At 39.7% G+C, this 6,174-nt stretch overlaps 1 long non-coding RNA gene across 3 annotated transcripts; it reads left to right on the top strand.

Moving 5' to 3' along the window:
- The first annotated feature begins 398 nt into the window (after positions 1-398).
- On the top strand, positions 399-3,399 carry LOC136482245 (uncharacterized). Of its 3 annotated transcripts, none has more exons than XR_010765018.1 (4): positions 399-810; positions 1,015-1,086; positions 1,284-1,328; positions 1,771-3,399. It is a non-coding gene; the product is annotated as an uncharacterized lncRNA (long non-coding RNA). The 3 variants fall into 3 exon arrangements; XR_010765019.1 differs by having other exon boundaries at positions 1,284-2,293; positions 2,516-3,399; XR_010765017.1 differs by having other exon boundaries at positions 1,284-3,399.
- Positions 3,400-6,174: the final 2,775 nt, after the last annotated feature.

Here is a 6,174-nt window from a genome sequence, read left to right as displayed (position 1 = left end):
AGGTGCTAGATTCCATAAGAGGCGTGGTTGATGGCGGAGAAGCAGCAAGGGCAGTTTGAAAGACAAGACTTCAAAATCCAATCGCATTTGTTAGCTTCACTCTTGCTACGATTAAGGGGGAACGTCGGAAATAAAGGTATGTAAGGTTATATAAAATAATTGGGGATGGAAATGAACTCTATAGATAAAGATAGAATCCCAGAGATAGAGTCCGATCAGGCCTAGTATACCTTGGAGTCTCTCCCCTGCATTCCATATATCCCTTAAGGATGATCAATACAGTCAACAATAAATCATTATGGTGTTTATCATATCCAACATTTTCCACAAAGTGGACCTAACCCAAACCCCTATGTTTGCATAGGATGTCTAGCAACGCTAGACAGATGCGTGAGAGGCCAATTCCCACCTCCCCGCTTCCTACGCGAGAAGTGACCATAACCGCGTTCCAGACGCCTCGTCTCCCCACCTCCGTGACCCTTTCCTTTCCCCCAAGACTAACCCATCTCTGATCTCTCCCACTCCTAGATCTAACCTCCATCATGCACGCAAGGAGGAATCCATAAGCATAGCGACCATCTTGATTGTGCAGGTGGCGGCGTTGAACATACAAGGTGCAGCAGGTGCGTGGTCAAGTTCGCTGCCCTCACCGAGGGTCGTCTCGGCGGCGAGCGCAGATGAGCACTGATGCGGAGTTGACACAAATCAGATTTGAGGGTCCAGGCGGCAAGCGATGCGGCAGCGACGAGTGCTGGCCAACATTAGGGCTTGAACAGTCCGTGTCCACCGTCTCTTCTATCTGATGTCCAGGTTCCAATCATCTCTGGCCTTTGCGTCCTGCACTCGATCTATCCTGTTGCACCGTTTCGATTGGATCTAGTTAGTATTGCTCCACTTCCTCTGGTGAAATTCCCATTAAACTCTTTCTAACCCTAGATCTCTGTTTCAGTCCTAAGTGATTAATCCGTTCACCAAAAGGCTCTGTAGTTGTGGTAACTGTCAGGCGTCTTGCAGGGGAGGTCACGATGGAGTAGCTGATTAGAAGCACCACTAACTGTACATGGAGAGATCAGGACGAACATATTGGTAAGTCACACCTCTCTATACATCCCAGATCAAAACAAGCTGACCAAATCTCCAATTTATTTTTATTCAATGATTTGCCTTCTCCTAAAATCTATTTTTCTCCAGATTGTTTTTTTTTTCATGAATTGCGTTATTTCTGTGTGATTATTTTTAGTGCCTTGATATGTAACTATCTTCATTTGTTTGAACTTGTGCAGACAAAGGCATATCTTCTAAACCATCGTGCTTTATATGGACGTAAGGTAATTGAACAATTAAGGTTTAAGAAAATAATGTCTTGCAAGATTAGCCTCCCTTTTCCCTGTTTATGCACTTGCCTGCATTTTTGCATTGTATGATTGGATCTATATGAATATATACTGCAGACCAGTGCCTAATTTAATTTAGCTTCTAGATACTGCATTATTTAATCCGCAAGAACAACTATTTAAGTTATCATGATTCATAGTATATGAAAATAACACTGTCAATTTTGCAGATCAACAGTCGTAATCATGGGTATTTCGAATAGTGTGTTGTTTTAAACATAATTTTTTTGGTTGAAACTCTGCAAGATTCTGTTCCGTTTGGTAGCACACTAGCTTCCTCAATATATGTTGAATAAAGTACTAGGGACTAAATTTAGTCTTCAGTAATCTTTGAAGTGTAATGGACTTCTGCTCTAAACATGTTTGCAAATTGCAGTATAACTCCAATATGCTAAGTTTGAGGTATAATCCAAATCTGCAAGTCAAAGCATAGGATCTTTGTGCATTGGATTGGTGATGGAGGCTAGCATTTGCTAGAGCAGGACGTTGCCCTGGTAGTGCTTTCAACCATAACTATCCATCCCCCTACTTTAGATCAGGTTCAATTGTGAATCATGTCCCACCTGTGTGGGATTTTGTTTATTTTTTTCACCTACCAGTGAAGTTCTTGATCAGTAATATTTTAGTTTCTTCTGTTCAGTTGGATCAACAAATGCGATCATGCATATCCAAGATCTGTAAAGCTATGTTAACACAGATAGTAACTGTTTATTATCTCACGTTAGTTAATTTTCTATGGGCTAACCATTCCTGTGGTCTGGGAAAAAAAGTATGGATGGTTTCTTTCTTGATCAAATTGCAACTTATCAGTTACCTGGCCCCTAGACAATTAGTATTGTTGCAGATTGTCTAGTCACACTTTGGACTAATATGGCGAGATGACATGCCAATTCAATAAGGTAGCACCTATTTGAATTTTTCTACGGGCAATTTGATTTTATATATGATATCCTTTTTTTTTTGCTTTGATACTATGCAAAGCTTTAGCTGGTAAAAGTATTTCACAATAGATTGTATCATGTTAACCATATATAATTTGCTCTATTAGTGAAATTAATTGAGACTTTTGGATTGACTATCTGTTATTTATAGCCTAATATTGCTAAAGAATTGTGTAGCAGACTTACTGGTCCTTCACATCCATAGTTTGTCAACAAGGATCAAGGATGTGAACTATCAACTGTTTACTAGATTTAAGATATGATTTCTTTCATTAATCACATACTTATACTTGAGCTGATCCACTAGTATTATGTTTAATTCAGTGTTTTTTTCTTGTCGAACCTACCAAATGTCTGGAATCGACAGAATCATCTAAAACCATGGCATTCTTAGTTTAGGTGGTATGAGAACTCACAGACATGGGTATGGTCACCTTAATAACACTGAATGAAATTGTACTGCACATACTCAATATGTCCAGGGTTTTACTTTTACTCGTTTGACATTTGAGATATTTAAATAATTTCAGTTTCTTATTTTGGGCAGAAGCTTGCATGTACAGTGTACTAAATTTTTTCGTGCTGTCAGTCATTGGATTTCAGCTCCTATACTTTTTACTACTTAAATTTTGGTGATCAAGCAGTACTTTTCTGGAACTGTTATAATACTGTGTGGGCTTTAATGATTGATATTTGTGAAAGATATAATGTGCATCTGCTCATCATATGATGCTAGTCTATAAGACACTTCTCTTAAACGTTCATATTATACTAATATTCTTAATTGCTCTTCTAGCTATAGACTAATATTCCCCGTATATACTTTTGTAGAAACATTCAATGTGGCACAATAAATCGATGATCACATCAATGGAATGCTAGACTAAACCGGAGGAAGGAGAGGAGGGTGGGTGGCATTCTAAGAGGGATCCCTTTATGTTTTATATTTTACTTCCATAGGAACTTGTACTCTGAACAAAAATTGTATCATAAATTATGTGGATGGTACTCGTTGTAATGCAGCAAATTCTTTATACTACATGGCTGAGTATGCTTATTTTCTAGGTGTTGGACAGTCTTGAATTTCACATTATTAATTATACATGCATTGTCTCTATTTGCATCAAAAAAATAATTATGATATTAAAGATCAAATAGTTTATTCGTTGTAACACATATAAGTGTTGCAACCGACGAAATCTACATGTTGCAAAAGGGGGTTGTAGGGGATCGTGATGTCTAAGAGGAGGGTGAATTAGGCAACTTAAAATTGTAACTCTAAACTATGGCCTTTTTTTTTCTAACCTTAGCAAAATCTATGCAAAAGATAAATTATCTTAATGTACAACTATGATTTTGCTAGTGTGTTTCTATCTCTACCGCAAAGGAGTAATACAATTAATGTAAATGTGGAAGCAAAAGAGTAAGGTAGAGATATGTAAACTCCCGTCGACGACTCCGGTATTTTTATCGAGGTACCGAGAAGCGCGCAAGCTTCCCCTAGTCCTCGTTAGAGTCCCTCACAATGAATCCCTCACAAGGGCCAAGCTCTCGGTCGGGTAACTCCGTGGATAGTCTCGGGCCTTCCCCACGCGCAAGTGGGTCTCCGACGTGCCTTTCGGCATGCCTCTCCCGGATGCTCCCTGTCGTCTTCACTATCAAGCTTCCGGCTGAAACGCCGCGGGCCTTGTTCCCTTCGGTACACGGTGGCGGTCACACCACAAACACGGTTGGTGTGATCTCGTAAGACTACAAGCCCCTCCGATATACAACAATGATGCGTGTAAGCACCGAGTGGTAAGAGGTATGCAAACCTCACTAAATATTAGGCCTAAATCTAGAACAAGCGCATAAGCGGTGGTCTAATCAACTTAAGCGCTTCGCAAAGCACCTATGCTAATCACCTGATAAAACACTAAGCACTATGCAAGTAGAGATCACTAAAATGGTGCATCAACACCCTAGATATGTTTCCTTAGCTCCACACTCCTCATTTGGCCGGTTGGGGGTTGTATTTATAAGCTCCACTGAGAAAGTAGCCGTTGGGGACAAAATCTCGCTTTTCTGCTACTGACCGGATGCTGAGGTCGTCCTGATCGGACGTGTCCGGTTGTCCCGACCATTGGAGCCACGATCCACTGATCGGACGTTGCCAGCGTCCGGTCACATGCCACCAGACGCGTCTAGTTGCAGTATCACCGCTCAGGAACCTTTCTGTACTCGACCGGACTCTGCTGTCCTGCGTCCGGTTGGTTTGCCTCCAGCGTCCGGTCTAGCGTCCGGTCGCTGCTACTAACACCTGTTTGCCGAGCCTCTTGATCGGAGCGTCCGGTCACTTTCTACCAGCGTTCGGTCCAGCGTCCGGTCACCTCTGTGAGCTCATTTTTTCGCGATCTTGTATCTGGCTTGGTTCCTATCTTCGTGCTTGGACTTTACTTGATATCTTGAGTCTTCTCTTGTGCTTCTAGGGTCTTGCTTAAGGTGTTGATCATCGGATCATCACGTTACCTTCGTCCAAGTCACGTCTTGCACCCTATTGGACTACAAAACAATCACTTGCAAATTCATTAGTCCAATTTGGTTGTGTTGGTCATCAAACACCAAAATCCAAAATAAATGGGCTAAGGATCCATTTTTCTTACAATCTCCCCCTTTTTGGTGATTGATGACAACACGACCAAAACAAGCAAATAATAAAAATTTAGAATTTAAAAACTATCTACTTGCTAGGATGCAATGCAAGGGGCAAGGTTATATGATGCTAAGAGATACTACTTGTAAGACTAAAAGATACTGCATAAAAACTTATCTTACCCTTGCAAAATGTTCCCATGTAACATTATGGATTTAAGCCTTACTTTCTACAAATTCTCCTCATTACATAGACTAATCCATAATCCACTATCCTCTCTTTTTCAGACCATTACCACTTGTAGACCATTACCACTTGTAAATTATTATGATCTAGCTTATGGCCTTACAAATTAATGCTTGCTTTTGGTCCTCTAAATTCTCCCCCTTTGGAATCAAACACAAAAAAATGAAGACATTAGTTGCACAAGGGAGGGTCAAACTTTGTGATCCTTTGTATGTAGAGTGGAATAGGTCACAAAATTTGACTCTCACATTATATAGATTAAGCTCCCCCTAAATATATGCATACATATGGTAGAAAGCAAGGCATATGCATATTTGGTAAATTATTGCTCAAGGGAATTTAATCTATATAATGCATGGAGAAAGCATATAAATATCAAAATGAAATCAACATGATGATATCGGTTTAGAAATACCACATGTGGAAACCAATTTAATTTCTACCACTTGCAATAGGTGGTGGATATTTGAAGTATGATGCTTAACTCCGGGGACTCCATTTTCCTTGCAATGAGACTACTACACACATGATAAGCTTGAAAATGTGTTAGTCTCAAAGCATCCAATTTGTAGAGTAACCTCCCCCTAAATTTGTGCACACAAGTATGAAATACTTGTAGGAAACATGCACATTGATTTTAGAATAAAAAATACCACTTGAAAGATGACATCACATGAGTGTGAAAGTCATTTTCGAAGGCGATATTCGGGAGAAATTATCTACAATTTGAATTTTAGCACATATTAAATGAACAATTGAAAGACAAGCTATGGGTCGTACTCCTAAACAATTTTAAACCATGTAGGTTTGCTCCAAGGGTTAAGAATGAAACCGAGCAAGCCTACCATATGAAATACCTAGTGTATGCATGACAAAATATATAAGAATGCAAATGCAAACCTAGGCATGAAGAGTAACTAGATGCTAAGAGATACCAATTGTAGGAAAATTTAAATCTAAT

The sequence above is a fragment of the Miscanthus floridulus genome, chromosome 9 (genome assembly GCF_019320115.1).
Source record: "Miscanthus floridulus cultivar M001 chromosome 9, ASM1932011v1, whole genome shotgun sequence".
NCBI classification, from domain to species: domain Eukaryota; kingdom Viridiplantae; phylum Streptophyta; class Magnoliopsida; order Poales; family Poaceae; genus Miscanthus; species Miscanthus floridulus.
The sequence above is the reverse complement of the archived record's forward strand: the minus strand, read 5'-3'. Positions and strand labels throughout refer to the sequence as shown.